Raw genomic sequence first — 20,109 nt, 5'->3', positions numbered from 1 at the left:
ATCTGTTCCATGTCTCCATGCTTCTGTTTCTACTTTGTTCATTCATTTATTTTGTTCATTAGATTCCACATTAAGTGAGATCACATGGTATTTGTCTTTCCCTGACTGGTTTATTTCACTTACAGATGGCCAACAGACATATGAAAAAATGCTAAACATCACTAGTCATCAGAGAAATACAAAATTAAAACTGCAATGAGATATCACCTGACACCTGTTAAAATTGTTACCATCAATAAACCAACAAGAAGTGCTGTCAAGAATGTGGAGAAAAGGGAACCCTAATGCACTATTGGTGGGAATGCAGATTGGTGCAACCACTATGGAAAATAGTATTAAATTTCCTCAGAAAATTAAAACTAAAACTGCTTTTTGACCCAGCAATTCCACTTCTGGGAATATATTTGAAGAAACACAAAATACTAATTTGAAAAAAATATGTGCACCCTTATGTTCATTGCAGTGTTATTTACATTAACCAAGATTTGGAAACAGCCCAATTGCCCATCAGTAGATGAGTGGATAAAAAAAGCTGTGGTTGCCCCGGCTGGTGTGGCTCAGTTGGTGAAAATCATCCCAAAGATATCAGTGAGGGCACATGCCTGGGTTGCAGGTTCAGGTTTAATCCCCAGTGGGGCATGTACGAGAAGGCAACTGATCAATGTTTCTTCTTCTCTCTCTCTCTCTCTCGCTCGCTCGCTCTCTCTCTCTCACTCTCTCTCTCTCTCTCTCTCTCTCAAGGCAACGAAAAAATGTCCTTAGATGAGGATTTTTTTAAAAGCTGTGGTACATTTACACAATGGAATACTATGTGACCATAAAAAAGAAAGAGATCTTACCTTTTGCTTCAGCATATATGATAAACCTGCAGGTTATTACACAATTATTTTTGTAAACTGAATCCAAATGAGCTTGCAGTGCTATTTTTGTCTCTAATCTACTTGAAAGTATTTTCCATCACTTCTGCTTTTTTGGATCTTCTAGATATGTTTGCTCTTATTCCAATGGCCTTGTTAACTGTAATTCTAGAATATTGATAATTGTATAGTGTCGCACACAACTATTTCCAACTTGTTCTTGAATAAAATCTTTGAAAACATTTGCTCTCATGTTTCCAGTCATCCATGGCCTAAAATTAACATGTAGAAATAACTTTCAACCATTATAGTTTACTAATTTTAAGTTATTTTACTTACCCCCACACAAATTATTAGAGTTCCATAACACTTTAGGGACCATCCAATTTAATATCCTTATATCATGACCAAGAAAACTGGTGCCCAAAGAAATTATTTTCCAAGGTCACACAGCTTGATAGTAGTTGAACCTAAATCATGACTCAAAGCTCTTTCCACTCTACTACAGTAAATTTATTAATATGACTAATGTCTAATTCATATGTCTTATTTTAAGTTCCAAAATATTTGTAATATTTTTATTATTTTAATCTTTTACTTGAGTTTTTTGAGAATAAAAGTAATGTAACCTACTCATCATATCAAATCATCTTCAGTAAAAGATGTCTTCATTTCCCTGTATGGCAGGAAGCACATTAACACAGCATTTTAATCTGAATTAATGGTAACCCTTAAGAAGGTTGGATCAAATACTAGAACTGATCTTCATTATAATTCTAGTAAGACAAGCAGCTGCATAGTTATAACCATGTTGTGTTATGAATGTTTTTAAAAAGTAATTAAATGAGTGGCTCTGGACAAGACATTAGAACCAAGGTGATAAAGTCAATGATGCTGACACAAATCAAAAAAAAAAAAAAAAAAAACAACCCAGAAAGTAATTCCTGTATTTAAATATCATTACCTAAGATTTAAAATATTAATATTTTTATTTTCATAAAAAAAGGATACTACTAATGATTCTAAAATGATGTAAAATATTTAAATGTGTTATGAATCTTGACAAAAAATACATGAGGTTATAATGACATTTGGAGGCATTCAACAACAAGTTAGCGTTTTAAAAATCTATGGTTATGGAACATAGAAACCCCTGGGTTTTCTGTCAAAGAAAATATCTAACTAAATACAAAAGCGAATGGCTATGTACTCATGGGTGCTAAATAAAACGCCCTGTGTTGCTGTTGTAAAGTGTGTATGTTCTAAGAGAATGATAACTTCTAACGCAAAGCACAGGATTAAATCATAGCTCCTGTGCAGTCCATCTGCTGCTTTTAAAGTCTGCAGTAGTCCTTGAGTAAATGATAAGGCAAACTCAATTGAGAAGCAAAACCTTTCTTCAGAAAAAGCAAAGGTAGATGTGCAATTGCATACACACACACACACACACAGCAGATTCATTTTTCTTAAAATAGTCACACACATATTTTTTGAGAAACTAAGTTGAAACTGTGCTAATAAATTCCAGTTTGCACCTGGCTTTTAAATAATTATGGAGTGGTTCAATCATAAGGTAATAAGCAAACATTTCCATAGAGTAAGAGTCACAGAAAGCCCATTCCTCTGATTTTTTTTTTCAATTTAAGATTATTTAAAAAGAAGAATTGAGAAAATTATCTGGAAAAATCAGTGATCAAAACACCTGTCCTTCAATTATGTGGGCAGGTCATTAGAAAGACTATTTCAAGGGGAAGGGAAGCAAAACTACTGATAATTGCTTCCATTTCCTCACTCATTTTTCATGTGTAAGCACAATAATTTGCATTCTACATTGAAAACCTTTCTTGGCCATTTGTTGATGTTACTGAGGACTTCTGGCTTCTCTTCGTAGTCATTACTCAGATCTGAAAGCATATGTTTTAAAGTAAAAGACAAATTTGCAAACCAAACTAAAAAAAATATTTGCAAGGGGGAACTTAAAGAAAAAATACATTAGTGCCTTCAAGCAACACTGGAATTATCTGGGAAACTTGTTAAAAATAGAAATTCTCAGGATTTACCATAGACCCCCTTTTTATGGGTTACGGGAATGTGTTAAGTAGCTCCCCAGGTAATTCTTATGCATCCAGGCAGGCCATCACCAGTGATGTTTGGGAACTACTGAACTACATCATCACAGATATTCAGCTGTTATAATTCTCTAGGAGATTTCTTATATATCTCATAGTTTGAAATAATGTATTGTACCTGAATCATTTTCTGAGTCTATCTACCTGCCATGAAAGTGGTAGGAAGAGAACCATTTCCACTAAAGTTCCTGATCAGAGCAGTTTCCATCTGGTATTTTCATAGCAGCGCAATTGGAGAAAAGTGTACTTGAAGATCTATAAAAACTGCTATTTAATACACCCGTTGGCATGAAACTTCCGTCTGGGTACAGACTGCTTTTGGTTAGGACTAAATATGTGTATTTTCCCATTTTTCCTAACTAGCACCATTCACCAAAATATATGCTAATATTTATGGGATTTCTGTACAACTTATCTGATATAGTTATTAAGATGATGACATTAACAAAATTGTCATAGTTACTATACATAGATTACTAAGATTCTTAGGCAATCATTACTGATGAAAACTACAAATCTTTCTCAAACCAGCCATTAAGCTGTGATTGGGAAAGCATTATATTTTAAATGACAAAGGAGTTATTTTGGTTTTTCAAATCCTAATGTATCTAAACTACCTCATTTGCTTGAATTCATTATATATTTTGGATGATTTGCCTCTTACCAAAGTAGACACAATGTTTTCCAGCTGATATGATGACAAAGGGAAATAACCAGATATCTGGAAGGAAAAAAAAACTAACGTGATTTTTACTAATTACTAATTTTTATGGCATTTTCAGCTACCATAGCCAATTTAAAGCCACCAAATTGATGTCATTATATGTAGAGTTGAGAAGAAATATGCACAACTGGTTCTCACAAGCTGACGTGATCTGATTCCAGCACACTATGGCTGTGTGTTTTCAGGCTACAGCTATCAAATATTAAGTAAGGTACAATTTTATCTCACTTCCTCATACTATTACACCCTGGATCACTGCTAGGAGCTGGAAAAACACAAAGAGACAAGGATTCCTGCTCTGAAAGAGTTCCCAGGCTTTGTGGGAAAAATAGACAAAGAGACAGATAATTGTTATGCACTAAAATAAGTGCTGTGAGGCGGATGAGCACTGGGTGCTAAATGAGCACCAAAGAAGGGCATCCAATTTTACTTGAGGACAGGTGACATCAAGCCAAATCTCATAGGGTAAAGTTGTGGGCCACAATTTGATAAACCTCACATAGAGTATTTGGTTAGGGGTAGAATAGCTGAGTCTGTAAGGGTAACCCAAGACCAAGTCCTAGTGGAACTTGAATGGAAAGATTAGGAGTTTTCACATTATGCCTGTTGTTAGTAGAAGACCAAGGCATTGGAGATAACTGGATGCAGGGCAGAAAATGCCTTTGATGAGGTGGGACGTCCTGGAGTGAAGACAGATACTGGGAAAAGCTCAGAGAACTCACAGTCTTTACAGAGAGAGACCTGTATGCATACGGCTTGCTTTGATACAAGGTGATAAGAGCTTTAATAAAATTGTGGGCCTGGTTATGGATTGTTTTCTAGTTTCCTGTCATGTATACAAAACTAAGTTGTACATTTCATGAATTGAATATGAAAGTTTAGAATGTTACTAATTACACAGATATGTCTGAATAGTCATGTGGTGGTATGGAGAAGCAAAATGTACACATGTTTTACTGAATGTTTTTATTTCCACCTGGAGTTTGAATTATGTAGATGTATCTCCATCTGGGACATAAAAGAAATAGTAATAAATAGAAATCACTAATTTTGTTTAGGTCTTTATTCAATGATGAACACATACAAAATCAATATGAACTGTAAATGTACTTTGAAACTTATGAATAGACACTTTACCAAAAAGGACATACAGATGGCAAAAAGACATTAAAAAATGCTCAACATCACCAACCATCAGAGACATGGAAATTAAAACCACAATGAACTCTCATCTCACACCTGTCAGAATGGCTATCATCCATAAATCAACAAACAAATGCTGGTGAAGATGGGGAGAAAAGGGAACCCTCATGCACTGTTTGTGAGAATGTAAATTGGTGCAGACACTGTGGAAAACATAGAGTTAACTCAAAAAATTAAAAATGGATCTGTCTTTTGACCAGTGATCCCACTTCTGGGAATTTATCCAAAGAAACATGAAACACTAATTCTAAACAACATATGCACCCCTATGTTCTTTATAGCATTATTTACAACAGCCAAGATTTGGAAGCAGCCCAAGTGTCCATGAGTAGATGAGTGGATAAAAAGCAGTGGTACATTTACATGATGGAATTCTACTCGACTATAAACAGGAAAAAAATTTTACCCTTTGCAACAGCAAGGATGGACCTACAGAGCATTATGTTAAGTGAAATAAGCAAGTCAGAAAAAGATAAATACCATATGATTTCACTCATATGCGGAATCTAATGAACAAAATGAACTAACAAGCAAAGTGGAGAAAGACTCATACAGAGCAGGATGACAGCTGTTGGGGGCAGGGTTGGGTGGAAGGATGAAGGAAATGAGCAAAAAAGAGAGAGAGAAAGAACTCATGGACACAGACAACAATGTGGTGATTGTTGGAGAGAGCGGGGGTGGGGGAGGTGGAGGAAGGTATGGGGTAATAAATGGTGATGGACGGAGACTTGACTTGGGGTGGTGAACACACAATACAGTGTACAGATGGTCTGTTATATGATAGAATTGTGCACCTGAAACTTGTATAATTTTGTTAAATACTGTCATCCTAATAAATTCAATAAAAAGATAAAAGTAAAAAAATAAAAATATAAAAAAACTTATATCACTTATGAGTATATAAAATGATGTATATCTCTAACTTTATCTAGCATTTGCAATTTACTTACACATTTATGCTCTCTCTGCGAAACAGTTGTCAAATATTTGAATATCCAGAAATTTTCTAATTATGAAAGAGTAGTATTATTTTAACAACACAGGAAATCAATTGCAGTGTCTTATACCAGTGATTTTCAACCTTTTTCATCTCATGGCAATTATAAACTAATTACCAAAATGCATTGGTACGCCTAAAATACGTTTTTTGCCAATCTGACAAAAAATAGGTATAGTTTTGATTTATTCACACCAGATGGTTTTGTTGTGTTGGCTGTTGTCATTTTTTTTATTTGACAGTTTAAGGGTTAAGAGGTCAGTGCTCACAACTAAATATTAGGTGTTACATATTTTATTTTATTTTTTGGGGGGGTAATTTTTTCTTTTCTTTTATTTTTATTTTTTGGTTTTTCAATTACAGTTGTTTCATTTTTCTCCCATTTCTCTCCCCCACCCAGCCCACCCCTTCTCCCACAATCATATCCCTCCCCGTTGTCCATGTCCATGAGTCATTTATACACGTTCTTTGACTAAACCCTTCCCTTACTTATCCCCCTTTTCTCCCTCCCCCCTCCCCCCTATTAACTGCTATTCTGCTCTTTGTCCTATTTAGTTCCTTTGTTTGTGTTGTTCTTTAGTTTCCTGTATTAAGTGATATCATATGGTATTTTTCTTTCTTTGCTTGGCTTATTTCACTCAGCATAATTCTCTCTAGTTCCATCCATGTTATTGTTGCATATTTTAAAAATTCTTGTGGCACATGGGTTGAAAATCACTTGCTTATGCCAGTGACATATGTAACAATATGCTACAGAGGAAAAAACATTGGATTTGATTGTGATCTGTAGACTTGTGACATTGTGTTATACTCTCAAGTCAACTTCTCATAACCAAGCCCTTTATTGTCAACACAGGTATTTCTCAACTCTAAAACTAAATAAAAATAGCATTTTGGGGAGGGGGAAGGATTTGAAGAATTGGATTTATCATGACACAAAATGTTCCCACTTTAGTATTGTATATCCTAAAAATAATTCACATAATCTACTAGCTTTAGCAGATAAGCTGATCAATTCTATAAAAGCACTGTTGTGTATAAACTATAGGTAGAACAGAGATAAATGTGGTGATAAGACTGAAAATTTTCTGGTGTTTTAGCCTGTTCCCCATATTGCATAAATGATGTTTTAAATATGCTTCAATCTCTAATGTTTGGTTAAATGCAGAGAAAGTAGTTAATATGCATAGGTTAGAGTATGCCCTCTCTGTGACTGGAAGCCTTTATTTTAAAATAAAAAAGTAAGTCAGCCTGCACTACACTTCAATAACAATGTTAAAAATCTCAGTGATTTTATACTTACCTGGCAGGGGAGATACCATGATCACAAAGGTGGTTTTCCCAGGGCAAGTCTTATCCACTGCACTCCAGATGTGCTGACCCCTGCGATTTCCCCAAATGTGGGAAACTCGACTGCATAATTTGTAGTAGTGGGGGACTGTGTTCGTGCTCTCACTTGAAAATAAAAAACACTCAGTAGTTTAACACAGTAAGGGTTTGCATTTTGCACTCTACATGTCCCACACAAATAGGCAGTGAGACTGGTTAAGTAAGGTAGGTTCACAGCTCAATGGATGGTGTACCTTGTAATGTTACAATTTCTGCTCACAGTTTCCAGAGGAAACTTGGAGACTTTCACCTAATATTAACTATCTTGGAGGGGAAGTGACACATAATCATTGACACTCATATTTTCTTTTAATCTAGACTTAATCACATGTGCCCACCTAGCTACAAGGGAAAGTGAAAATGCAGTCATCCTTGTGTCTAGAAAGGAAAGGCAAACTGGATATAGGTGAATGTTGGAATACCTACAAAGAGGACAAAGGACTACTGTTTACTCTATGGAATCAGGGCAGGAAAAACTGAAGAGTTCCACTAGAACCTATCTTTCAGACCCTGTGCCTTTTAGCTCCAAGAGCCATGTCTTACATGATTTTGAATTTTTAGCAGCTATGACAATGCCTGAGTACATAGCATTACAAAAATGTGTCAAGTGATTGATTTCCCCAAAATTTATAGAAGGGTTAGTTAGAATTGTTTGACTTGGAAGCACACCCAAACCCCCAAAATACTAGATTCATTAGACAATAAAAAGATACAATCAGTTTAATTGTAAATCAACTGATATAAATCAATTTGGCATAAAGTTAATCTCCAAGTTCAACATAATTGCTAGTTTTTTAATCTAATTCTTGAGTGGGGAGACATGTCTAGGTAAAAGAATTGCAAAAGCTGGATGACAAACTGCACTAAAATAGCAAATCAAGGAAAGCTGCCAACATGCACTTATGTTGACCACCAATTCTATCACACATGCTGCCAAGGTGACTAAGCCTCAGTCTGCTGTTATGGTAGTCAGTCAGTTTTGTGACTCAAGAGCTGGAAAGCACCTTAGGAAGTATTTGATCTATGGATGATAACTGATAAAGCACCATACCCCAATCCTTTGCCCAAAGCAGATATTCTACTATTTAGAGGTGGGGCAAAAGTAGGTTTATAGTTGTTTGTCTGGAAATAATACAGTAACTAATAAATAATAATACAAGAATAAACTCTGTGTTTTGCATACTCACAACTGTAAATGTACTTTTGCCCCACCCATATTTGTATGGGCTTGTAAGTGAACTCAAGGCCATGAATATAATTTCCATAGATATTATGGGTGTTTGAATTGTAAGGTATTGTGCTCTGAACTTTATATGAATTTTCTAACGTAGTCCTTACAGTAACTCTAGAAGGTAGGTCATATTATTTTCTTCATTTTACAGGTGAGGAAAGGGAGACTTAGAGAAGCTAAGTAACATGATCATAGTTACACAGTTGGTAAGCGGGTCCGGAAATCTTTGATTCCGAATCCAGTGCTCTCTTAACCACTGCAATTATTCAGTATGATAGAATGCAATTAGAACAGCCTATGCCGACAATATTGGACCAGAACACACAGATTATTTCTGAACAGTGACCTAAGCAATCATTTCTAGTCAAAGAAGTTGAAATGTACTTTCTTCCTCTGTCAATTCTCTTAATTCAGCGAAATTGAGAAAACCAAGATCCAGGTGGAGGAGGCTATCCAAGGTTATATTCAGGACAATGGTGACGGAACCAAGAATAAGAAAACTCAGCACTCCTGACTTGGAATCCCAGGCTCTTGAACCAGGATGTCCATGGAGATCTCTGTCCAGCACAGGCAGCAGCGGAGGAATCAGGGACACTTGGTTCCCATCTGAAAAAAAAAGACCCTAAATAGGGCCCAGTCTCAGAGCATGGCGCACTCGAGCATTTCTAGAATAGTCCATGAATACCTCCTTGATGTTTTCCCATAAAACATTTAGTCATACTGATTAGGTGTGCCGAGGGTCATGCAGAACTTCAGAGGAAGATCAGTGGCTGCTGTAGTCAACTTACCCCCAAATGAGCTAAATTAGTTCTGGTGCCTCTTGTCACTGATGAGGATGACTCATAGAGAAGGATATCCAGAAACTTGTATAGAGGAAAACATTAAAAGAAAAGAAAGGAAAGGATGAGAAACAGAAAGGAGAAATGTTTTTTAATGGTAAAATCGTAAAACATTTATTATGCTGATTAATAGAGAGAAGCTTGCTTAACAGAAATTCTCATCAATGTTCCTGTCCTCAAGCTTAGTTATCTGCCCTCGGATTTAACACACAGACAACATATCTCACTTCAGCGTGAAGGCTATGGCTTCTTTGGTGCTCATTATTGCAAGATCTCCTTTTTCCTTCATTAATTACTTGTTTTGCACAGCCTGGATTTCACCATTTCCCACTTAGCCATTCACCAGTTTGCTAGGTCACTGTCTGGGGTGCTGAAGTGTAACAAGGACCCTCGAAGGCAAGCTGGAGTGGCTGCTGTCTCTCAGCTGAGAGCTTCAGTGAATTCACTCTTCTGATGATTTAGGTGCACCAGAGATGAGAGCTACAGCTTTCAATAAAGGGTTTCGGGTTTGCAGAAGCATTCAAACCTTTTCAAGCAAATTCTCTGAATTTCTAAAACATGGTGGGTTACAAGAGGTAAGGGCTCTGGATATCTTCACAGTAACTATCCTTACAGTTCATTTTCGGTTCATACATTGCATGCCTTGTGCTCTTCACATTGCTAAGAAAGCAACATGAAAGGAACCTCATTCTCCCGCACCTCATTGTGTTAACAACAGAAATGTCGAGTGAAAGACGGAAATTAGTGAGGGAAGTTCTACATGATCCTTAAAAGCATTTGATAGAACATCATATTCTGTGTAACATAAATAGCTGAATAGAGCAAGCAGAGTTTAATTAAAGAAAACTATGAGCTACAAACTTCAGACAATGATTATAATGGGTCCTTAACAAGACCTTCACTTAACTCATTCTGCTATTTCTAAGGCCCTGGGACTTTCACTCTGAGTACCTAACATCACAAAATTAAGAGCGTTTAGATGTCAGTCTTGGAAAATGGCAGTCCAATGGGTGAGCTTCAAAACTAATATTTGTGAGCCATTGCTGATAAAGTATATTGCCCGTGTCAGATAGGGGTGCCAGGAAGGGGTGTATGTGTCTGTGTGTGTGCATTTTCATGAAAAGCACAAACTGATATTTTGGTGTTGCCAAGAGAAGCCCTGCTGAGAAGTATAACTTTAATGAATTCACTGGAGTCCAGTGCCTGACCTTCAGCATCAGTGTGAGAGATGATCTCTTTTCTACACTTCTGTCGATGGGGGAAGGAGGGTGGGGGGAACCATTCCCTTTGTACAGGTGCTAATTAATTTCAGTCAAGTGTATGGGCCTGAGTGTTAGAGTTACCTTAAGATGATTTAGTGTATCTCTGCCCTGACCCACAGGGTGCTGATTCTATCTCATGGCCCCACTCATAAGTTTATTGAGGTGGAGGCTAGCTTTTTCCCTCAGATAAATTGTTTTAAAATCAATTATTTAGCTACTATTGGTGGGAAAATGAGGAGGCTCAAGCTAAGATGCATGTGTAAATCTTGACTTACATGACCTTTAATCATATATATTCCAGAGAATAAAAGGAAAACATAGAAAACGTCTTCTAATTAGACCTACCAGTTAAACCCAAACCTCAGTAATTGCAGGAAATGGAATCATATTACCCTTATTTCTGAAGCTGACTCTTCAAAATTAATGCGTGCTTATGGCTGGACCCTCTTGGTATATTTACATTCTTAAAAGGGCACTTTCCTGTTTACTAATGCTGGAAGTCCATGTCTACCTGGTCACCCAGGTGATCACACTGTTTCAATGATTGGTTTTATGTTCTATATCCCTGTTTATATATTTCTGACTTTTTTCCTTTCCCACTAGCCTCATAGGGTTTATTTAGGGTTATGGATTAGGCTTCTGCTTCATCTTCACTCAAACCCTTCAAGACTGGAGCTGGTGAAACTCAGTCCTGTGGTTCAATACTGGCTGCCTGGTGCTAGATGTCCCTGGTGCTGTCTCTCCTGATCAGACCCCTGCTTATATAGTTAATGGCCAGACCAGTTGGTACATCTGCATTCCTCAGAGGCAGAGGCATGCATTTGCCCTGTAGGCATAATTAACAACAATAACAATAACCATGGGACTCTTGGTGACATTTGGGAATTTCGAGGATTAAAAAATCTGATAAGCTCCTAGATAAAAATAATAGGTAACTTTAAAAAGGACATAACAGATTGCTATAAGATAGCCAATCTGCAGCAGTGGAAACTATGAGAGTAGCGTTTTGTTTACATACTTATAAGAATAAAGGACTCAGATTTTAGAATTTTACCCTCACGTATATCCTTCATATGTGAGGAAGGCAAAAAAAAAAAAAGACACTTTGATATGCAAGGACATCGAAAACATGGGGCAAGGGAAGGCGTTTAATATTCCTCTCATTCTGTCCCAGTTTTTTAGTGAGTCTATCCTCTGGATGCTGAACTTTCCAAGAGTTCCTCAAATTTTCTCCCCACATAGGTGGGAGAGATTGGCTAGAATGAGCTGGAATTGGTTACTTCCCTTCCATTTAGGCTCTGATGACACCCCTACAGGTTAGGCCCCAGTTAACTAGTTTCCTCTGAGGACAAAACCTTTGTAAGAATAACAGTGCTCTGGCATGTTTCTGAATGGTTTCTTCCCTCTTCCACCTGCACAAGGGGTTTTTCCTGATATTTACTGTCAGAACCTGGTTGGGCCCCTGGAGGTAAATCTCACAATAGGTCAAGGGACCCTAGGCAGATGGTGCTGTTGGCAGGACCAGGGCCAAAGGGGGCTGTAGCTCACTGCACAGAAGGATGGGGCTGAGTCTGGGTCTGCAGCTGAGATCATTGAAGGTAGCTGCCACCTGAGCATGAGCCTCCTTTCTCAAAATTGTCCTGGTTGGCTTTGGGCTTCAGCAGAGTTTCACAATCCTAAAGCTCCAACAAAGGTACTTTTGTTCGCGGATGTCTGCCAAATTGGTGTTGCTATGGGAGTTATGGGTGGGGGGGCCTCCTAGTCCTCCATTCTGCTCTCAGATATCTTTTAAAGACACTTAAAACTAAGGAAAAAATTTCCCCACACATTTAGCATTTTCAGTGCTTTGTATTCCTTTGTATGAACCTATATTTTCATCTGATGCGATTTTCCTCTTGTCTACAGAATACCTTCAATATTTTGTGTAGTGCTAGTCTGCAGGAGATGAATTGCCTCAGTGGTTTTTTTCTTCTGAAAAAGTTTAGTTTGGTTTCATTATTGAAAACTCTTTTTCACTGAATAGAAGATTCTAGGTTGAAGAGGATGTTATGTTTTTAGTACTTTAAAGATGTCGCTCCAATGTACTTAGTTTGCATTGATTCTGAGGACAAGTTTGCAATCATTTTCACTTTTATTGTGCTATATGTAATGCAGCTTTTTCCCTAGTGATTTTTAAGGATTTTACCTTTGTCGCTGATTTTCAACAATTTGATTATGACGTGCTTTGGCCTGTTTTCTACATTCTCCTATTTGGTTTTTATTGCGTTTATTGGGTCTTTGGGATTAACATTTTCATCATATTTGGAAATAATTCAGCCTTAATTTTTCAAATTCTCTATTATTTTATTTTAGGACATCGATTTCACATGTGTTAGACTACTTTTTGTTGTCTCATAGGTCATTGATGATGTGGGTTTTATTTCCATTTCTTTTTCTTGGTGTATTTTGTTTTGAAAAGTTTCTATTTTTATATTACCAGGTTCAATATTTTTTGCTTCTACAGTGTTTTCACTGAAGTGTCTCTCAGCATTGTGAAAACTCTAAAATCTTTTTCAATTCTGAAACTTCCAAATTGTTTCTGCCATGCCAGTTTAGTGTAAGTAAGCTATATTCTTATCTTTTATCTCTGAGTGTCAGTAGACAGTATTAAATTTGACAAATCATGAAGTAATGGTATAGTATATCTGTCCCCTGCACCTAGAAAAATATCTGATACATATTAGGTTGTTAATACATTTGATGAATGAATGGATGAAAATAAGATTGGCAGCATAAAGGGTCAGCTGAAGTGATTTTCTTCATAACGTCTTCCTTATTATTTGCCATTTAAAATATGACCACATTCATATATTATCTTGAAATTATATATAGTAAAAGTTAACTTGTTTAGCTCTCAGTTAATTACAAACAAAACATATCTATATAATCAGCATCTGCAAGAAAATTTAACTGGAATATAATATAGAATATGTCCTAAAGAAAGAGACGTTCTATTGATTAAGTAATGTGGTTAATTATTTTAGATTCCTCAACTCCTATTGCTGCATTTGACAAAATTAGCAGAAAGCAAAGTACATGAAGCCTATTTTCTAAATCAGAATTCTTTAATGTATGGTTCTGTGTATATATTAACTGTTCTACAAGTGGTTTTAAAGGAAAAATAAAATAAAAATTTTAAATTAAGATTGACGACAGAAATTTTTGTTCAACTTTCATTATTATCAGATTCTTAAAATTTTCTCCTGTACTATAAGATTTCATTAATCACTTAATATCAATGGCCTTTCATTTAACACTCACACTTCAGCTCAGTCAACTTGCATGTCATTAACAAAACACTTTTGCAACCTATAACATACACACAATAAAAAGGACAAACAGTAGCCCTGGCTGATGTGGCTTGGTTGGTTGGAGCATTGTCCCATACACGAAAAGGTCATGGGTTTGATTCATGGTCAGGGTAAATGACTGGGTTGTGGGTCCAGTCCCAGGTTGGGCACATACAGGAGACAACTGATTGATGATTCTCTTTCTCTCCCTTCCTCTCTCTCTAAAATCAGTAAATGTATTCTGAGGTGAGGATTTTAAAAAAGGACAAATATTAAACATATTAAATGGTTCAATGAATTTTTAATAAGTTAACATATTCATGTTACTACTGCCCATATTAACATACACATTACCACCAGCATCCCATAAGCCTCAACGGTTCCCCTTCCAACTCAATATCCCTGAAAAGGGAATCACTTTCTCATATGTATCAGCAGAGATTACTTTTCAGCTTTATGTAAATAGAAATATTTTAATATTATTTTAACTGTTCACTATGTATGCCATTTTCCTTGTAAAAATTCATTAAGATATACCCCCAATTCACACACAAATAAGGATCTATGGCTGCAAAGAGTGAACTACAATGTAAAAGCAGAAAAAAAGATTGTAATAGAAATATAGTGTTGCAACCATAACTAGAAAATAGGACTCCAGTGAGAATATGGAATATACATCTGTAAATTCAAGAAAGAAAACATAATATGTGAACATGGTTTTTTACTAAAGCATCCAAAAGGAATTATAAAACAATGAAAAGAAATATTTGAAAAATTAAATTTTATTCAATTGGTGATGTAGTTCCCCTAGTTATAGATTCACTGTTACAAATTTGGCTAACCTATAGCCTAAAGGTATCAACAATTTTTAAAATTATTTTCAAAGAAAATACAATGATATGATGGGTAAAGCAATCTTTTTCCAATCCAATTTGACATAAACGTATCCAGAAATACATATATACATATATGTGTGTGTGTGTGTGTGTATAAATGTGTTGCTTAAATTAAATTAGATCAAACACAAAGAATACATGAGTGTCTTTCAACATCATACTCCTAATGGCAAAACAGGCACAATGAGGTACAATGAACATGAAAGAAATTTGTTTAAATCAGCTACAGGGGTCTCTCATGACAGAATAACTGGTATTGGAATTGCTCTCCTGCTATAAATGACTTGAAAAGTGGGCAAAGTATTATGAAATAATTGTTTTCAAAAGTTAGGTAAAAGACAGCACGGAGTTTGAACTCTGAGAGAAAGGAAACAGACAAGTTAAATCCTACATTTTTCATAAATTCCATATGAAGGTAATTTTTAGACTGTTACATGGAAGAAGAACCCAAGAAACACTACTTAGATGCCTTGCTGAGTTGAGGTGACAGGTATAGTTGCTCAAGGAAAGAGGTGACAAACTGTGGGAAATACACTTGTCAATTAAGGTTTGTTGAGGCCCTGGGCACAGAAGAAAATATTGGGCCCCTTTAAAAAAAAGAGAGAGACAGGGAAAATAAAAATACATGTTTTGCAGGGCCCTTCAGAAGTCGGGGCTCAGAGTATGTGCCCAATGCACCCACCATTAAATCCGACTCTGGGGAAATACTAAAGGATAAGTAGCTATGCAAGAAAAAGGGCTGGAAAAAGTGTTTTGATGAATGCAAATCAAAGCCTGTTTGACATGTTTGACGTGGAACTCTTTAAGGAACCAAGCAAAAAAAAACCCACCTTTAGGGACATTTTAATTTCTACCACCTAGAGTGAAGAAATCACCTAGAAAGCACAGAATATCTAGTAGAGAATCCAGAAGGGTCAGCCTTAGAAGTAGGTCTAAATTAGCCCTAAAGTCCACTCTAGCCCTGTTATAGAAATTCAAGGCTAGAAAGGATCATATTTACCTACAAGTAACTTAACCATTTTTCCAAAATAGATTTCAACACCATTTTTAAAAAAGAAAAACATCTAAACAATTAATGATTAAATGTTACAATGTGCAGCATTAAATAAAAATATTAGGTATGGGACACAACAGGAAAATGTGAATTATAACTTAGGAAATAAATAAAATATGGCCCAAACTTAACTGAGAAGATGAAATTATCCAATAGGAACTGTAAAGTACCTCATTTAAACATGCTCAAATACTTAAGGTACAAGGTCTGTCCAGAAAAAGCCCAACCAGAAAAGCAATGTAACCTGGCAGCCAAGGAGAGAGGACTGGAATGAGCATGCATGAATAATGATTAATTTACTCTACTAGTCAGTGGGGGTGGTAGACACCATTGAGTGAACATATGTACTATGTGGCCATCATATTCAAAATGATTGAGTAGAACAATGAATCTGCATCAAATTTTGCGTTAAGCTTGAACATTCCTCCTCTGAAACTGTTCTGATGATTCAGAAGGTTGTAGCTATGGGCAACGGGTGATTGGCAGCTTCATCGTGACAATGTGCCCATTCATGCATCACATCTCATGCAGAGGTTTTTGGCAAAACATTAAATCACCCAGGTGACTCAACCCACTAACAGCCCAGGTTTGGTGCCCTGTGACTTCTGGCTTTTCCAAAAACTAAAATCACCTTTGAAAGGGAAGAGATTTCAGAGAGTCAATGAGATTCAGGAAAATACAATGGGGCAACTGATAGCAATTCAGAGAACTGTGTGAGGTCCCAAAGTGACTACTTTGAAAGGGACTGAGATATCTTTATCCTATGTACCATGTTTCTAGTATCTTGTATCTTCTTCAATAAATGTGTCTATTTTCATATTACATGTCCTGATACTTTCTGGACAGAATTCATATGAATCAGTTTACTTGCATCTAGAAGAAATGCTAGATTGCACTTTTTTATTTGTTACTGAAATTAAATGTTACAGAAGAAAATTTAAAATTCTCATTTAGTGGATGATTATTTTGTAACCCAATATTAAGACTAGAAAACTTCCACTAGGAGTATTGTCCCAGAAGTGGCAATGGCTCTGTGTGTCATGGTTTGTTATGAAAACAAAGAAGTTGCAGCTGAATGTTATTCTACAAACTGTGTTAATGACAGAAAATCATTATAATCTCTTGAAGCTAACAGTGAAAACGGTGAAACTGATCAAATTGTGGACAATGAAAGCACTTACTTGCATGCCGTGTACAGAAATGGTAAAAAAAAAAAAAAAAAAAAAACTTCTTTACTCTTACATAGTGAAGTATGTTTGCTCTTGAGGAAAGCTATACACAAATGAGTTCTTAAGGGAAAGATGAAATAAAACCTTGTCTTCACACAAGAAGAGTAATATATTCAGTATCCTGAACACCCTAAACCTATGATTTCATGGACAAAACATCATTATATGTAATACTGTGGATAACCTATCAAAATATCTTAAGTGCAAAGAGATTGTCAAGAATTTGTCTCTGTTCCAAAATCTAAAGATTTTCTTCAACTCATTGGAGAAAGAAACCAATGACTTATCATTAGGCATAGTTAAAACCCACATTTAAATGCTTTAAGAGAACACGTAGAATATATTTTAGAGCCAAATGAAACCAGAGACTAGAATTGGAATTTATTCTCTAACAAGTTGAAATATCCAATGTTCCAGCTGTTGAGTGCAATGTGCTTGTCAAATTCGCATCTCATGATGCACTAATAATAGTTTTTATTGAGACATGTCTCTATAATTTCTGGGTTCTCATTTCATCTTAATATCCCAATCAATTTGAAAAAGCCATGAAGTACTTGCTGCCAATACCAACACCCTATAATAGTGAATTAGAATTTTCTAATTTTAAGTAACGAGTAAAAACAAAACCTGATCATCTAGCTCAGTCTATCCATCAGTCAGATATCAATTTCTGAAGAGTCATATTTGTAGACTATATACTAAAAGTGTTTATTTTATAAAATGATAATATATATGGTTAGAATTAATTTGTTGTGTCATTACACATGGTGTGCATAAAAGGGACAAAAGGGAGGCAAGAGTAGAGACAAAGTTAGAGATTATTTTTGGTAGTTTATGAGAAACATGACAATCATTTGAATAAGCGTTGCATGAGGAGATATAGTTAAATGGGTGGATAGAAGGGATAGGTGCTAAATCTATGGAACATGATGAAGATAAACTGAGAAGACGTATCAAAATAAAACCCATAATTTTTACTTTTTGTCTTTTATTGTGACTGAGAGCACAGGAGAAAGAACAAATTTCAGGTGACAGAAAGAACATCCGATTTTATCATGTGTGTCTAAGAACTATGAAAACTCAATAGGGAGACTTCCAGCCAAGATGGAGGCCTAGACGGACATGCTGCATCTCCCTCCACAACTAAAAAAGAATACAACTACCTCAACACTAGAGACAATCAGAAGTTCCAGAAAATCAAGCCGCATGGAAGTCCAACAAACAAAGATATAAAGAAGAAATACTCATCCAGACAGGTAGGAGGGGCAGAACCGGGGCAGAGAGAATGCAGTGTGGTGGCAGCAGCATCTGTGGCAGCAGCAGGCCAGTGGAAAGCACAATCACACATTTTAAAAGTAGGGAGAGACACCTGGGGAGTGCTCCCAGCACCAAACCAGACTGCACAGTTCACATTTCCAGTGCCAGGGAAAACAAAGCCTCATTGCTTCTGACTGTGCAAAGCAGTAGGTGTTGGGGTGGGGGAAGAAACTGACAGTCTCTCAGTAGAATCTGCCAGTTTAAAGGGTCCCATGGCCCTAGAATGTCCTTGGGCACAATGACTCTGGAAATGACAGCCAGGGCAACAGCTAGAGAGGTGCCAGTCCCATATGGAATTGGGAGAAGTACCTGGAAAAAGAGCGAGTGCTGAGCAAGCAGCATTGTTCCCTCTCAGACCCCTCCCCTACATACAGTGCCACAACATGGTGAAACAGGTCCCCTGTACTGATGAATACCAAGGCTTTGTTCCTTACAACGTAACAGGTGTGACAGCTCCACCTAAGACGCAGAGACAAACAAAAACAGGAGCTGTCAAGATGAGGAGACAGAGAAGTATGGCCCAAAAGAGGAAATGGATCAAGGTCCCAGTGGGAGAACTAAGCGACAAAGAGATAGCTAACCTAATAGACGAGGAGATAACCAACCTAACAGATATAGATTTCAAAACAATGGCGATAAAGATGCTCACAGGCTTGACAGATATACTTAAGTATGGCAAACATATATGGGAAGAAGTGAAGGCTATGCTAAACGAAGCAAAGGAAAAACCACACAAAACCAATGGTGAAGGGAAAGAAACTGGGGTTCAGATCAATGATTTGGAACATAAGACAGAAAAAAAACAGTCAACCATTACAGAATGAGGAAACAAGAATTGAAAGAAATGAGGAGAGGCTTAGGAATCTCTGGGACAACTTTAAATGTGCCAACATCCAAACTATAGGGGAACCGGAAGGAGAATACAAAAAGCAAGAAATTTAAAGCTTATGTGAGAAAATAATTTTAAAAAACTACCCAAATTTGGTGAAGGAAATAGACATACAAGTCTAAGAAGCACAGAGAGTCCCAAACAAACTAGATCCAAAGAGGACCACACCAAGACACATCATCATTAAAATGCTAGAGGTTCAAGAGAAAGAGAGAATCTTAAAAACAACAAGAGAAAAGCAGAGAGTTACCTACAAAGGGGTGGCTATAAGACTATCAGCCTGTTCCTCAAAAAACACTTTGCAGGCAAGAAGGGCCCGGCAAGAAGTATTCGATTTTAATGAAAAGCAAGCACCTACAACCAGGATTACTCTATCCAGCAAAGCTATCATTTATAATGGAAGAGCAGATAAAGTGCTTTCCAGAAAAGGTAAAGCTAAAGGAGTTCATCATCACCAAGCCATTATTATATGAAAGGTTAAAGTAACTTATTTAAGAAAAATAAGATCAAAACTATGAACATTAAGATGACAACAAACTCACAACTATCAACAACTGAATATAAAAAATAAAAACAAAATCTATCTAAGCAAACCAGAATAGGAACAGAATCATAGGAATGGGGATCATTTGGAAGGTTATCAGCTGGGAAGGGGGAATGGGGAGGATGGGGAAATGGTAGAGGGATTAGGAAGCATAATTGGTTGGTACAAAATAGACAGGAGAAAGTTAAGAATAATATAGGAAAGGGTGAAGCCAAAGAAT

General features: G+C 36.5%; 1 non-coding gene across 1 annotated transcript; it reads left to right on the top strand.

Moving 5' to 3' along the window:
* Positions 1–7,205: 7,205 nt before the first annotated feature.
* LOC149990587 (U1 spliceosomal RNA) lies at positions 7,206–7,369 on the top strand. Its single transcript, XR_016508765.1, has one exon. It is a non-coding gene; the product is annotated as a U1 spliceosomal RNA (small nuclear RNA).
* The last annotated feature ends 12,740 nt before the right edge of the window (positions 7,370–20,109 follow it).

Source organism: Furipterus horrens, unplaced genomic scaffold, assembly GCF_987537825.1.
Source record: "Furipterus horrens unplaced genomic scaffold, mFurHor1.1.pri manual_scaffold_17, whole genome shotgun sequence".
Taxonomy (NCBI): domain Eukaryota; kingdom Metazoa; phylum Chordata; class Mammalia; order Chiroptera; family Furipteridae; genus Furipterus; species Furipterus horrens.
This window is presented reverse-complemented; position numbering and strand designations above follow the sequence as displayed.